This window comes from Zingiber officinale, chromosome 1A (assembly GCF_018446385.1).
Source record: "Zingiber officinale cultivar Zhangliang chromosome 1A, Zo_v1.1, whole genome shotgun sequence".
NCBI classification, from domain to species: domain Eukaryota; kingdom Viridiplantae; phylum Streptophyta; class Magnoliopsida; order Zingiberales; family Zingiberaceae; genus Zingiber; species Zingiber officinale.
The window spans coordinates 13601394-13618904 of NC_055987.1; positions in this window are offsets into that span (position 1 = coordinate 13601394).

Sequence of the window (17511 nt, forward strand, 5' to 3'; positions counted from 1 at the left end):
GGTCCTACAGAAAGAGGCTGTAAGCTCGACTGACTAGATATTATGTCGTTTTATGCTTCTCTACCTTAGTGTATTCGCACAGTGCTGGACTCAATTATCTTCCATTTGACATTTATTTGTGGCAACTCGTTTGGGTAATATTGGTCAAGTGGCTGTACGGTCAGATGGTCGAAATGCACAAGGAAACCCACTTATAACTCTTCCGATCAGCACGAGCACGAGAGTCCAGGGCTTGGACGCGAGAGCATGCTCTCGGTTGGTCGATACGAGAGTCTTGGAACTTGGTTCGCCGGTGTTTTGATAGTTCTCTCTTGGGGAGTGTAAGTCTAAGGGTAAATCTCTTTTAGCAACTGCTTGGGAAAATTGAGTCTCTTTAAGGATAAATCTCTTTAAAAGTTCTTACTCAAGGAGGTTGAGCCTCTTTAAGGGTGAATCTCTTTGAAAGCTCCCACTCGGGGAGGTTGAGCCTCTTTAACGGTGAAACTCTTTGAAAGCTCCCACTCGGGGAGGTTGAGCCTCTTTAAGGGTGACGAATTAACTCTTATTCTCCCAAGTCGGTTAACCTTTTATTTAATAAGAAAGTGCTTATATAAGATATTTAAAAGATGGACGATCAGTATACTCATCGGGTCCTGTAGAGCTGACGATGAGTCACGCTTCAAGGTCGGCCCAACTTCTTCCCACTCAGCTACTCAAGATAATAGCTTCCTGACTGTAGCTTGTTGCTGACCTTGTAGAGGTCTCTCTATTGTAATGCAAGTTTGTTGAAATTGCTGACCGACTTGATATTTTACCATACAAGGTCTCCTACCTGAAATAAACGAGGAGTAACTTTTTGATTGTATACTTGCCTCATCCGCTATCTATATGCCTTCAGCTGAGAGACTGCTTTGTCTCTATCTTCGATTATAAAGTCAATCTCCAATAACCGATTTTGAATATTGTCTTCTTCCTCATAGTGTCCCGCCACACAAATTCCTCTCCTACCTTGACCGGGACCACAACTTCTCCCTTGCATACCAAATGAAAAGGAGTTTGGCCAGTACTTTCCCTCGGGGTTGTTCGATATGCCCATAGGATACACGAGAGTTCATCTACCCAACCGTCTCACGCATGATTCAACTTGATTTTAAGGCCTCAAATGATTTCTCGATTGACAACCTCAGCTTGCCCATTACTCTAAGGGTAAACTACCAATGTAAAGGCTTGCTGAATGCCTAACCCTTTACATCATTCCCTGAGTTTGCGACCCTAAAATTGACATCCATTATCGAACACCAACTTGTGTGGTATTCCGGATCGACAGATGATGTTCTACCATAAAATCTTCATTACGACCTCTTCAATTATCCAAGCTAGAGCCTCAGCCGCGACCCACTTGGAAAAGTAATCAACAATTACTAAGAAAAATTTCTTCTGTTGGAGCCCTATTGGGAAACGACCCACTATATCCATTCTCCACTAATCAAAGGGACAGGAAATAGTGGATGTCTTCAGAAGCTTGGTCGGACAGTCGAAGAGGTGTCAATATTTTTTGGCAATGCTCACATATGGCTACAAATTTTTCTGCTTCAGCTTGTAAGGTAAGCCAAAAATAATCAGCCAGCATCGATTTACAAGTAAGTATTTGTCCTCCCATGTGAATTCTACAAATACCTTCATGAATTTCCTTAAGACACTATCAGTGTCCTCAGGCTCGAGACATGTCAAGAGGGGGCAAGAGAACACCCTTTGATACAGGCAATCATTAATAAGGGTAAATTGAGAAACCTTCCTTTTTAACAATTAATCTTGGTCTGAATCAGCAAGTAGAATACTGTACTGGAGAAAAGAGATCATGAGAGTTCTCTAGTCAGTTAATTCCTCCTGATCAGGTTCTTGGTCAATATGAACGATAGACATAATCTGAGATATCAAATCATCTGGAGTCCAAGTAGTCAAAGCACTTGCCATTTTAGCAAGCTCATCTACTTTCATGTTGTCTGACCGAGATATTTTTTAGAGAATTACTTCATGGAAATTAGCTCTGAGTCGAGCAAAGGCTTTTGTGTAAAGCTGTAACCTTTCATTTTTAATTTTTAAGTATCTCTATCTATAAAAAAAGTTAATTGAAAATCTAAATGAATGATGACCCTGGAGGCACCCACTCGTTTAGCCACCTGTAGACCTACTAGTAGGGTCTCATACTTTGCTTCATTATTTGAAGCTCAAAAATTGAGTCAAATAGATAGCTGTAGAATGTCTTCTCTAGGCAATACTAATAATATTTCGATGCTACTGTCCTATTTGGTGAAAGACTCATCCACACATATCTTCCATAATCCTTCAGAATTAGATTTGATTGTCTTTATCACAAAATTCGCCTGGGCTTGAGCTTTGACATCTGTCCGAGGACGGTATTAAATATCATACTCACTGAGCTATGTGGTCCACTTGACCAATCATCCGAAAGAGTCGGGGTTAGTCAAATTCATCCCAAAGAACTATTGATAAGGATTATAATTGGATGAGATAAGAAATAAAGCCTTAACCGTCGGGTGGTTAAGGCTAGCCCGAAAGCCAAGTTTTCCAGGGTGGAATACCAACTTTTTGTATCTTTTAGTAAATGACTGAAAAAGTAGATCAGATATTGGGTGTCACCTTCTTCTCATAGTAAGGCAGAATTGACTGCCTATTCAGCGACAGATCAATACACCAATAAGCTTTCACCTGTCATCGGCTTGAAGAGAATGGGCAGTCTTGACAGGTATTTTTTAAGATCCTTAAAGGCTTGATAACACTTTTTGTTCCATTTAAATTTAGAAACTCTATAGAGTATTTTAAAGAATGGGAGACTTCGATCAACGGACATAGAGATGAATCTGAAAAGGGCTATGATACGCCCAATTAGTCATTGAGTTTCCCGGAGATTCTGTGGAGGGGGCATCTATTGAATTGCTTGAACCTTCTCTGGATTAGCTTCAATTCCTGGCTTGGTCACCATATATCCCAAAAAATGTCCCCTTTTCACGCTGAATAAGCACTTATTAGGGTTCAATTTGAGTCTGTCCTTTCTCAGGGTGCAAAAAGTTTCCTCTATATCAAATATTATGAGGTCTCTGGCTTGTCCAGTCTTGATGAGAATGTCATCCACATAGTCTTCGATATTTTTTCCAATATGTGGCTAAAATATTCAATCTATCATTCACTGATAAGTAGCCCCTACATTTTCTAGACCAAAGGACATAACATTATAGCAAAAAGTCTCGTTAGCGGTGACGAAACTAACATTTTCTTAATCTTCCAGAGCCAAAGGAATCTGGTGATAGCCTTGGTAAACATCTAACATGCAGATGAAGTCACATCTTGAGGTAGAGCCCACCATTTGGTAGATCTGAGGGAGAGGATAACAATCTCTCGGGCAAGCCCGATTGACATCTCTAAAATCAATGCATGCCCTCCATTTTCCCTTAGTTTGGAAACCAAGACAATATTAGCGAGCCAGGTCAGGAATTGCACCTCCCGGATGTGCCATGCTTCCAAGAACTAAGTGACTTCCTCTCAGATTATCTAGTTTTGCTCTGCTCTGAAGTATCTAATTCTCTGCTTGACCGACCTAGAATCTGGCTAGACATTGAACTTATGCACCATCAAGGCAGGAGAGACTCCTTTAATTTCTTTGGCTACCCACACGAAGACATGTGGTTCACAGAGAGACAAGCTATCAACTTTTGTTTCAACTCTAGCTGAAGGTTGCCAGCTATCCGAGTGGTTCCCTTTTCCCAGTTGGGATGGATTTAAACTTCTTCCTAATTTGTTTCCCTCCTTGTAGAATTCTAAGTGGCTCCCTGTTTGAGATAGAGGAGCTTCCAGATCAACTTGAAGAGATTCTTGAACTTTCTAACTTTTGCAAGAGTTGTGATGGACGAAATCCACGTATCACTTGCAGGATATTAGTTGATCTCCTTTGGCCTCCCCAATTTGATCTCTCATAGGAAACTTGATTTTTTGATGAAATGTAGATACCATTGCTTGGAAGGCATTTAGTGTCGATCTTCCCAAAATAGCATTGTAGGAGGAAGGAGCGTCCACTACCATGAAGGGTGTTCTCCTAGTTTTTTATCGGGACTCTATTGGGATATGCCCGATGCGGTGTGTGCTAAAACATTTTTCGTAAACATGTGTAGTAGAAAATAAAACAATAATCATTCCAAAATTATTACTTCACTCGCATCACACGCATACAAGGATACAACATGCCAAACATGATCGCATAATTAAATTTTTTTATGGAAAGTAAATTAGTGTACCGTACGGATGACCTGTAACGAGAAGGACATCAACCGTAGCGACGTTGTCAAACCTCACCTCTATTCGTATCCACGCCGAGCTCCTCAAGACAACTCCTTGAGTATAAGCCTCTCCTTCGGAAGTTACTAGCAATGAGTGAAGAAGGAGGATCAAGAGAAAAAGGAAGAGAAGCACACAAGGAAGAGATTTCTTCCTTGTGGTGGTCACGACAACAAGGGGAAGGGCTTCCCCTTGTTGGCGGTGGCAAAGAGAGAGGGAAAAGGGAGAAGAGAAGAGAAATTGAGTTAAGATTTTCTAAAAACCTTACAAGCCAATTAATGATCTCATGTGTATAATTTTCTCTCAACCATATCAATATATAGCCCTCGTTAATGAGTTGTATTAAAAATCCCAAATTCAACCCATTATCTCTTAATTAAAAATTAATTCATTAACCCCTTGGTTTGGTTGACAACTAAACCAAGTTAGTTCATGACTAATCATGATTAAACCAAATATGGTCCAATTCTTCCATAAGAGATGTGACTCATCCGCGCTTCCATTGCGATAAATATTTCTATATTTGGCCTATGTATGGTCCAACTAAACATTTATCTCTTAATCTAAAAAATCCTATTCTTTAACTTGTTTTACGTCTTTTAGAGACTCGTTAGTGCGTGACCCAATAGATTCCCGGTTTATCTTGGTCGCCCATAATAACTATTAAATTATAGAATAATCATGAGTGACGCCTAGTAGTACATCATGATCCCTAATTAGTCGAAAAATCCACTATGTGAAAAATGACTTTTTACTTCGCCACAATTTACTTCGGCAATTTAAATATACGAAGTAAAAGTGTATAAGAAACTTCACTGCAAAAACCGACGAAGTATATACAAATATAGACTTCGCAGATTTAAAAACACGGGCTTCACTTTAAACTGAAATAAGCTATTACTTCGGAAATTTGTTAAATACCGAAGTAGTAACGTCGTGAATACATTTTTTAGTGTTTACTCCGAAGTAATATTATAAGAGTTAACTTTTATTTTTACAAAGAGATTCTGACTTTTTCTATAGACCTTCGTTCCCCCCACTTCCTTTCGTTTTCTTGGGTTAGGGCTTCCGATGCACCTCTTCCGAAATTGAGTTGTTGGACCTCCTCTTCCTTCCCCTTCGTTTCAGTCCTCTCCGTTCCCCCTCGTTAGGGCTTCCGATGCTCCTCTTCCGAAATTGAGTTGTTGGACCTCCTCTTCCTTCCCCTTCGTTTCAGTCCTCTCCGTTCCCCCTTGTTAGGGCTTCCGATTTGGAGTCTTAGGCAACATAGACGAAGGTTTACAATAGTCAGCCAAAAATAAGGTTTGGCAACTTGAACTTTCTTACGCAGGGTTTAGGTTGCAAGTGTTTGAGATATACCGTATGTTTTCAATTTGACTGAGCTGGCGGAAGGCAAAGGTCCAGGTTTCTTTCCTTCGATTTCTTTTTCTTATTCTTCTTCTTTTTCTCCTCCTTTATTTTGCAAAATCATATTTTAGACGATCTCCAATTTGTTGCAGGTTTGGTGCTATTCTTCCAACAAAGACAAGTAAACATTATGCTTCCGATCTAAGCACAACTTTCATGAGAATTTGGAGGGCGTGGATGGGTGTGTCTTCTATTGGTGAGAGCCAGCGTTGCCTTGCTGTAATCTTTCTTGTAAATTTAATGGAGTGGTATTGAGAGGCCAAAACAAGATTTTTTTAATGGATATATTCTCTTTTTAAAACAAGATTCTATTTTATACTAACAATTTGATTTCATGTCATTATTCGTAGGAGTTAATGATATTCAATTTTTTTGGTTTAGTTTTGTTTGGTTGTTTGGCTTTTATGTATTTCCAATATTTTAAAGCATGCCACATGAAAACATAATCCAAGCTTTTTTCCTGTAAATTTTCCAAGTGAAATCAATGTTCAAATTCCGATTACCTGTTCATAATGTCAATTATTACATTCAATTAGGTTACTGGTTGTTTATTAAACTTTGTCAATTATTATATTTAATGAAGTTACTGGTTGTTTATTAAACTTTGTCATATGAATTTCTTGCCTATATTCTATAAATCATTAATACATTTTCAAGTATTGACATGCTAAACCCAAGAGATGAGTCTACCAATTTAAATTGTCTTCATCTCATCCCCCGACAAATCTTCATCTCTCTTTAATAATATTTGGCCTGAAATTTGAAAATAATCCATGGAACATTATATTTGGCCTGAAATTTTATTAGAGTTAGTTTGAGAAAGGTCAAAATTATGTGAAACAAATTGATGGCACTTTATTATTTGGAAAATGTTTTTTGTTTTTTTTCAGTCTCTGTGTTTGTTGTCTTGTTCTGCTCTATAATCTGGAAATTTTTTTTGCTTTTTTTTCCAGTCTCTATGTTTACGAGGTCATTACGTAAAGAGCTAATTCATGATGCTTTCTTGGAGTAGATACTTCTGTTTTCGGTTGTTCTTTATCTGGTTTGTTGTTGTGGATCGTGTATTGTGGGATTGATTTCTGTTGTGAAAGTTTATACCAATTAAAATTGTTGGTTTTTGACGTAGAAGAATGCATTTCAGCTACACAATTATAGATTTTTATTGAGCACTGACTATACTTCATGAGATTTATGAGTCATCCCATGCTTTCGTTCTTTATATATCCACATATTGTACAAAATACGCATTATTTTTCTTCATGATGAGTAGAAAATATTAACAGCTGTTGGAATGAGTATAAAATACGGAACTGTGCTCGATATGAATTTGACTACCTTTTTGCAATCTTACTCTAACTTTTGCTTAACATATCTGTAGTATCTTCAGGTTTTGATCAAAGAACACATTGAGCTAGCGGTAAATAATTTTAGCACGGTATTGTGAAGAAGTTTCTTGGGATTCTGTTGTACTATAATGGATAAATCCTGGATTTACTTGGATAGGAGGTCCAAAGAGTATGAGGAGGGTGTGGAACAATTCATTAGAAGTTGTTTGCATAATCCACACATATCGACCCCAATTTAATTCATTGTCCTTGTTGCAAATGTATGAATCTTAAAAAGGGAGCGGTTATGTGGATTCGGGAGCATCTTTACTTCAATGGTTTCAGTAAAAATTATTTGAATTGGATTTGGCATGGCGAGGCTGCGGAGAAGGATAGATTAAATTCGAGTGTCAACCAAGAGCCAACTGATAATTGTCATGATGATTTTGAAACTATTAATTTGTGTGAGGCAGCGTATGATTTTACTAGTATTATTTTTACTTGTTCGTATGTGTTAATGTTATTATTTGTATCACGTCTTCTTTTATTATATTGTCACTACAGACTTTATATACCTTTTTCTCATCATTTATTTTCCTATATGCAGGGAAAAGAAAAATGCATCCTAAAAAACAGCGAAAATAGCAAAATATGATGAGCCACGTGTAGTTGAGGACACCGAACTACACCAAGATACTGATGGGTTAGCCACTGCAGAGCTACGAGAAGAGACTGAAATAGAAGAACCTTCTATTACTGGGCAGAAGAAGACTCGGGGGCCTACATCAATGTGCAGACTTATTGCTGCTGCAAGATGGGGAAAAAGTCGACAATTGATTATGATGGCATGGGACGACCTGTGCACAATGAAAATGGGAAGGCACTACAATCTTTCATTGGCTCTGTTGTTAGATCCATGGTGCCAATTAACATAAAGTCATGGCCCACTGTTCCAGAGAACATGAAACAGAAAGTGTGGGAAGAAATCTCGGTAAGTATAATCCAATAATACACTTCCTTATGAGATTGCTTATGTTTTTTTTCATTGTGATTTTTTCAATATACAAACTGATAGCAATTACTGTTGTGTGTTACAGAATGTCTTTGACTTAGCACCACAAAGCGAGGCGGCAGTGATGAGTTCAGCAGCCCAGAAATGGAGAGACTTCAAAAACAAACTCAACAATAGGTTTGTCTGGCCATATAGAGATAATCCTGAAAAACTGAGGTCGCCACCGGAGCAGTATCAGATCCCATCTGCAATTTGGAAAGCTTTTGTCGATGAGAGGCTACATCCATTTTGGGAGGTACTTGATGATATTATCATGTTATATTTAAATTATTATATGCACCAAGATTTAAAACATTTAGGGCATTAAATTAACAAAATGAAGTTCTGTATAGCAGGAATATATATAATAAGTTCATGTACAACAGAAATATATATAATAAGTTCATCATACTCCATCCTATTGTTTTTAAATTCTAGCAATTTTTCTATAAATTTACTTTTTTTTACGTGATATAGGTCACTCATGAAAAACAAAAGGAACGGACGAGCCATTGCAAGTATCATCACAAAATGTTTCGCAAGGGTTACATTGGCTTGGAGACTGAATTGGTAATCCATGGAACATTATATTATCCTTTTCATGTAGTACGTCATGTTTTAAATGATCATTTTTTGGAATTGTAGAGGTAGAGCAAAATATTCAGGGAGGATGAGGAAGTTGATAGGTCATTACTTTGGCGTAAGGCCCGCGAGGACAAATCCGGAAACATCACAAATACAGAGACTACTGAAGTTGCTGAAAAAATTGTATTATTTTAGTTTTATTTCAAGTTCATTCATAATAAGTGAAAAAAGTGTCTTTATTGGATATTTAATGTTACCTCCATATTTTTAGGACGATTTGTTGGACAAGAAAAAGAGGGGAGAGTTCATATCTTCTGGAAGCAATGACGTATTAACTACTGCATTAGGGAGCCAAGAACATTACAGAAGGGTTAGAGGTGTAGGGGGATTTGTGAAGCCCCAAGTCTACTTCAAAACTCCAAGGAAGAAGAAGGAGTTGGTGTCAAAGGCTTTGGCTGAAAACTTCAAAGAGCAAGCGGAGGAAACAAAGAGTTTGAAAGCTGAAGTTGAAAAACTCAAGGCTCTTCTTGCTCGATTTATGCCAGAAACAAGTGATCGAGTTTCTGAATGTGTAGCATCTAACAAGTCATCGCACATGGCAGTTCAAAGATTGGAAGATGATGTGGAAGTTTTTGAATGCGACAGTTCATTCAATGAGGTTTTGTATTATATTTGGTACATTAAATTTGTTTCCTAGCTTCAGATATTAAAACATAATATCTTATTGTTCAGGGGGAAAAAATGTCATTTGACTCTGAAGAATAAGGGGAATGTGGTGGCATATGGCACGATAGTATCCGACGGAGGCCCAAATGTTATGTTGCACAATGCTCCACTTGGGGAAGGCAACTTAAAGGTGTCTGTTGATGTTGTTTTACAGGAGGAAGCGGAGCTTCCAATTCCACTTAAGTCAGGACCAACAGTAATGGTAGATGCTGTTGGAAATGTGGTTGGCTGGCCAAAAGAGTTGGTGACATTTCCGACGACAAAGGTATTTTCAGTTCACTTTTCTATTGCTATAGTTATATATTTTGCTACAATTATTTAAAATTGCAGAAAAAGGAGAAACCTGCACCACCATTTGCTATTTTGGAGGTTCCTGATGAGAAAAATAAATTCAAGGAAGTTGAAAGTGCTCTACCAATGTCATGCAAGTTTTTGTATTCTTATGTTGTTAGACTGATGACTGAGGAGGAGACCATTCCTATCGAATTTGATGAAGCCATGTTTGGACGTAATGTGAGTACATCGTTGTTGAGAGAGGATGTCATGCGCTGTATGGAAATGAGAGAGATAGGGTCCAGGCAAATTTTGGTTTACATGGGGTAAGTTATGTCTTATATACAATTCTTCTCTTTGCATGAGTTCATGTCTTAAGTAACCATGTTTTTTATTACTTGAATGCAGTTACTTGTACAAGTACTTGAAGGAAACAAACAGGGCTGAGTATGTATCGTTTGTGGATCCCAACAAAATACCAGCCGCTCAAGATGGCAGTACCTCTTCACAACACATTGCTAATCAGTTGAAAGCATCAAACGGAGACAACATATGTCTTATCCCATACAACACTGGGTATATTTTTAATCCCTGCTCAATTCCTAATACATAGTAGCTTAGCTATATATTGACAATCATGCAGGTACCACTGGATCTTGACCGTTATAAACGAGGACAAAGATACAATTTATTTGTTGGACTCAATGGGTAATAGGAACCGAGATGACGCTTGGAAAACTACAGTGTGCAAGTATGTTTTAGATTATGTAGATTGTGAATAGATTGATTACCAAATATGAAATGAAATAAGTTCTATTTTTACAATGTAGTGGAGTGAGGACGTACCTTTGTATGAGGGGTAATCCAAAACGACCAACTTTCAAACAGTTGACGGTATGTCTTATTGAAAACATGCATTCCTGGTTCTTATATATTTGGTTTTTCACTTTGCATTAACTTTGATTCATTAGGGTAATATAAAACAACAAGGTTGTGTTGAATGTGGATATTGTGTCATGCGGTACATGAAATAGATTGTTGAATGTGAGGATCTACAATTGGAGAGGAAGGTGTCTGAATTTCTTCCATTTTGAACAGGAATGTACATACTGAATCAAATCGATATAGTATTGCACACTGAATCAAATCGTTCACGCCCTGCTACTGCTTTCTTCTCATGCTTTGATATGGCTTCTTTCCTTCTTTTTTTTCCTCGCCCTTACTCTGTTTATGGTTTTATACAAAACTGTGTTATGCATAGTTCTATTAGTAGCTGGGAGAAATTAGTAACTGATATAACATGCATACTTTCCCACATGTTATATTTATTTAGGCTTCTGTGACCCACATATTATAATTCGAACAAAATGTTACTATAAGAGTGCATATAAAAAATACATATTTATTTGTCTTATCATGCTTATCATGCTTTTGTTAATTTAATTCATGATTTTTTTGTCAACTTATTGTGTTTTGATTTAAAGTTTTTAGCTACAAAACATAACATGATGGTTCTTTCTAAATTGCAGTTTGCAAGTTGTGTGAAGAACCAATACTATACGCAGACACAATACGATGAAGTGAGAATTGAATGGAGTGAATTTGTGTACTCGTTCTTGGGTGTCTGACTTGTATGTACTGATATTTTTATTTACGATATTATGAGGTGATGGCTGCTCCCTTTTTTGGTTTTTATGGCTTATTTTGACCATATTTAGGGAGATTTGTTTTGTATAAACATATGCTGAAATTAAGGCTTATGAAGTTACTTTTTGTGATGCTCAAAATTACTGAAGTCTAAAAATATCATTTACTTCACTAATTTGTGGAAAATTTTACATTAGTGCAACTTAGTACTTCGAAGCATTTAAATTATAGTGAAGTAAAATACTATCTATTACTTTTTCGAAATAAAAATAAGTGTAGTAATAAAAACAAAATCCGAAGTAATATATACCTATAACTTCGTTGCAAAAGTAAGTTTAAATTTACATTGAAGTAAAAAATTATCTATTACTTCCTTGAACTAAAAATAATGAAGTAAAAAGAGAAAAAATACTTCACTTTATTCATAAAATCCGAAGTAAAATCTACTTATAACTTTGAAGCAATACAATTTGTTGCTGTAAAATAGAATCAACTACTTCGGTTATTACCGAAAATTCTGAAGTAGTATCTATCTATTAGTTCAATCCAGACGAAGCTAAATGTAATTTAATCGATAATTACTTCAGGAATTAACGATATATGTCGAAGTAAAAGTAATCCATTACTTCATTTTTAACCAAAGTTAAAGTAGGTATATTACTTCTCAACAAATACTAAACGATGAAGTCGAAAAGGATTAATTACTTCGGTGTTTTTAAAAACCGACGAAGTTAAATGCACTTTTTACTTCGTAATATGTTCGAACCCGACACCCAATACGACTTCATTTTTCTGGGCCTACGACTTCGGAGTTTATCTGAAGTAAAATGAATCTTTTTTACTTCATGCGCGTCTACTTCGGTAAAATCAAGTCTTGTACTTCAGGTAATCAACGAAGTAAAAAGTCATTTTTCACATAGTGATCATAGTTGATCTTAGAATTAATTCTAAACCCTTCAACAGCTACAATGAGTCGTGCTTCGTTCCTTTTACTCGTCTTATATCCACTTGGTTTAGGACATGGTCTATGTATCTTGTCCCCACTAGGCTGACTACGTCACACCTGTCATTCATCAAAACCTGATCAGTTAAATCATTAGTGCGAGTTGCACCAACAGATGCTAGTTATGGTAACTAGTTCATTGGAGTGACTTATTGGAAGACTTCATATGATTCTCTATATATGTGGATGTCTGTGAAGTTCTTACTACAGTTTGAATGTAAGTTTCTTTTGACTTGAGATATACAAATCATCTTGTTCATAGAGACTTATACTTTGACATCTTAAGCAAATATCTTTTGAAGGTGTGGACCCGAGATGATTGGATATAAGTCAAAATATCCGGAGGTATTTGAATAGCCCATAGAGGATTCATTGCTCCTTGTGAAGAGGTGTATACCCTATGGTTACTCATTAGGATTATTACTCAAATCCTTTTCCAAAGTATTACATATTAAGAGTATGAGACTCTTGTACATATGTACGACTAATTTAAATTAGCATAATGAGTAACTATTACTTGGGCTAGGTGTGACGTAGTCAGGCTAATGGGGGCAGACACATAGATTATGTCCTAAACCAAGTGAGTATAAGATGAATGAAAGAAACGAGACACGACTCACTGTAACTGTTAAAAGGCTCAGAATTATCCACCTATTGAATGGTCAAAGATTTATCTATCTAAAAATGATGGAGGTTATGGGCTTAGGGACCTCCTTGCATGGAATGAAGCACTTCTAAGTAAAATTCTATGGAATATCCAAGCTAAAATAAATTCAGTTTGGGTTAAATGGGTACATCAACATTATATGAAAGGTGCGGATTTTTGGGCTTGACAAAAAAAAAATTCGGACTCACCTTTGATCAAGAGGCTCTTGGATATTCAAAACAAGATATTAGTGACATCAAATGAAGTTGGAGGAGCAAATATGAGGATGATCGATTGGTTTGTTGGAGAAGGGATGTAACACCCACTAAGCTTTTAAGATAAATAAGAGAATGATGAATTTTGCCTTAGAAAAATAATAAGAAGTGAATTGAAGCAAAAAGAAATAAAGTGAAATAAAAAGAAGAGGAGATCAAGGATTGAACCTTGAACCTCTTATACTATAATAGATAGAATTAATTAGTAGAAACCAATTGGGATAGAGAGAAGATATTGATAGCAAGGAAAGGGAATGCATGATAAAGATAGGAGTAAAGATCTAAGAAGAGAAAGCAAGAAAAGAGCAAGAGAAAGGCAATTTGCCTTCCTCCCTTCCTCTCTCTTTTCCCTCTCTTGCCGTGACCTTAAATGAAGAATGAAGGGGATTCATTCCCCCTTGTTTCATCATGAATGATGAGAATAAATTAGAAAATAAAATAAATAAAAGAAAATAGAAAAAAAGGCTAAGGGAGAAGGAAAGCAAAAACCAAGTTTGCTACCTCTTCCCCCTTAACATAAAAGAGAATATGTAAAGGGAAAATTCTATTTTCTCTCATTTTTCTCATTCTCCCTCTCCCTCACCGAAACCTCAGTCCCCTCTCCTCCATCTTCGGCCCCAATCCAAGGTTTTCTCCTAAGAAAGCCTAAGATACAAGGAGGACTTAGCAAGGGAATCAAGGGAAGGGAACAAGAAGAAGAGGCTACTTCTTCCATCATCACACCTTAGATCCACAAGCGAAAAGGATGTAAGTTTCCCCTCACCTATGGTACAAGGTTTTTTTATATGATTTTCGGATTTTATGAGGATTATAAAACCTAGAAAAGAATTTAAGAAAATTCGGCCAAAGAAGAGTCTTCAAATCTAGGAAAGTTTAAACAAGTCCTCATTTCATGATATTTTTCTATGCTATGTAGGAAGGTTTTTCCTTCATGTTTTTATACCTATATGATGCTTGATCAGAGGAGTACCTAACCCTAGAATTTCGGCCAAAAATATTTTCAAGAGGTTAGAGAAATCATTGTTTAACCAAACTAGTACAAGATTTCCCCCATGAACTACTAAGGGTATTTTATTGGTTTTCTTGCTTGAAAGTTACTTGGAACTAAAAGAAATCCACTCATATGTTTCGGCAAAGAAAAGGGCTTAGGGTTAGGAAGACCTTTAAATTTAAGTAACCATGTTTGTATGATAGAATATAGAGTTCTCTTAAGGAATTGCATGTTGAATATTGCTAGAAATTCATGAACTCTTATTTTAGATTTTCGGCCATGATAAGATGGATAGCTTAGAAAAGCTTAAACAAAATTTTAACATGCTCAAGACCTCTGTAATATTATGATATGGAAGTTGTTTGATTCTCTTATGCTTAATTAGAGTATAGAAAATTTAGTTACACGATATATGACATGTAAAATCACAAGGGTCCTAGCTTGTTTATGAACCAACTTTGTATATGATGTTCTTAGTAATTTTTACCATGAAACTTACTTAGGTTTTCCATGCTTTAGGCCACTTAAAACCTAGTTTAGGGATTGGTAGGTTTCGGCCATGAGGAAAAATAAAAGAAAAAAGGGAAAGAAACCTAGGAAGCCTAAGACACAATTCACATGTATGTTTATTATGCTTGTCTTTATACATGCTATGAAACTTGTATGACTTCTTATGCTTTTAGGATATTTGAAGCAAGTTTATACACTGATGAGTCTCAGCCAAGTAGGGTTTAAAAGGCCTAGAAGCCTTAGAATTGAAACCAATGGTGTTAAAAATGCTTCTTATGGAAATATGATAATATGTTGATTGTGTCACATGCTTGTATAATTTTTCCATGACCTAAATGGACCATTGTATGTTTCGGCCATGAAGGGATAGATGCCCTAGAAACCCTAGAACAAAAATTAAATATGCTTATGTCACTCTACATGAAATATGATAAGTAGAAAACCAAAGTTCTCATACTATATGTTATTTAGTGACCTAAATGAGGCTAGGGTAAGTTTCGGCCATACCTATTGTATGTGTTAGGACCAAAAGTAGCTAGAGGGGGGGGGGGGTGAATAGTTCGTCGCGTTCGCTCGTTGCTCGGCGTTGCTTGTTTCTTCAAGAATATGCAGCGGAAAATACAGAAACAAATACAACAACGCTAACACGGTTGGTTTACTTGGTATCCACCTCACAAGAGGTGACTAGTCCAAGGATCCACACCACGCACGCACCCTCCACTATGAAAACACTCCTTTTCGGTAACTACCGAGGGCGGAGAAGCCCTACAAGACTCTCAGTACGAGAAGAAAGGAAAGGGAAACAAAATACAAGCGCAAAGCTTACAATGAGTACAGAAAACCCTAACCCTAGCTTCTCTTCTTGCCTTTGATCCGCCTCTTGACTTGGAAAGCTTCCAAGATCCTTCAAGAACTGGCGATCTGATCTTTGAGAACGTTGTGGAGGAGCTGGCGAGTAGTCTGGAGTGCTATACCGCAGCCATCGAACGCTGCAGCTATAAACGATGTCAACGGTCGGATCCCGATCGATTCGAATGTTCCCATCGATCGGGAGGCTTTGGATCGATCCACGGATCGATCCAGCGCCTATCGAAGCGCTGGATCGATCCACGGATCGATCCAACGCTTATCGCGCTAGCAGCCACGTCCCAATCGATGATCGGATTTGGCCTTTGATCGATCCATGGATCGATCCGAAGCCTCCTTGGAAGGTCCGGATCGATCCACCGATCGATTCAGAGCCTGGATCGATCCATCGATCGATCCAGACTTGATTTTTGTCCAAAACCAAGTCTCAAACCTCCCAAACCAACATCCGCCAACCTTGCCCTGTTGGTATGTCATGCCTAGCATCTAGTCACCCTTGACCGCTAGGACTCCTTACCAAGTGTCCGGTCAATCCCTTTGACCCACTTGACTTTTCTCTGCCAAGTATCCGTCAATCCCTTTGACCTACTTGGACTTTTCTTTCATGCCAAGTATCCAATCAATCCTTTGACCTACTTGGACTTCCCAACACCGGATGTCCGATCATCCTCGATCCATCTGGATTTTCCCTTGCCTGGCTTCACTCACCGGGGCTTTCACCTAGCTTCACTCACTAGGGTTTTCCATCCGCCTAGCTTCACTCACTAGGACTTTCACCGGCTTCACTCACCAGATTTCCATCCGCCTAGCTTCACTCACTAGGACTTCCTTCCGGCTTCACTCACGGGACTTTTCTTCTGACTGGCTTCACTCACCGGGACTTTCATCGCCTAGCTTCACTCACTAGGTCTTTCCTTCCGGCTTCACTCACGGGACTTTTCTTCCTGGCTTCACTCACGGGACTTCCTTCCTGGCTTCACTCACCGGACTTTTCTTCCTGGCTTCACTCACGGGACTTTTCTTCTGGCTTCACTCACGGACTTTCATTTTGCCTAACATCCCAGTTAGGACTTCCTCAAGTATTCACCAACCTTGACCTACTTGACTCTTCTTCAATCAATATCTTATTGTCAAACATCTAAACCCAAACCAAGACTCACCTTACCTAGTCAACCTTGACCTGAGGAATATTGCACCAACAATCTCCCCCTTTTTGATGTTTGACAATACCACAATAACACTTACAATCCCATATGTAAATTAGGCTAATCCCATAGCCTCCTTCTTCATGCCACTAGGTAATGAAAGCATAAATTAAGCTCTTCATTCTCCCCCTAAGAGGGCAAACTCCCTCTAGGTAATGAAAGCCTAACTTACTCCCTTTCATGAGTCCTTTCATTCTCCCCCTATGACCTTCCCATAGGTAATGAAAGCCTAAACTTAACCATACATTCTCCCCCTATTGGCACACATCAACCCATCGTTGGACACACATCAACCTATGCTCCAATTCTGGGCACGCTTCAACAAATCCATTTGTTGAAGACTCTCCCCCTGAAGAGTTGCTCATCGTTGTTCACAACATCACTCGTTGTGATCAACACGATAATGAAGGTCCCATACCCTTCATTTATCCTTAACTTCTCCCTCAATGTAGACAACTACCCAACCTTGAGCATTATCTACCACTTGAGTGTCCACTTGAAATAATGAGGATATCCACTCCCCATTTCTCCCCATTTCAAGTTTAAATGCTCAACCTTGAGCAAGTTCACAACAGAAGGTTAACAACCTTCCAAGGTTCATGAAAAATAATTTTCATGTCTTTAAAGAGTCCCTCCCCCTAAAGGCATGGTGGTAACTTCTGTCATTGCAC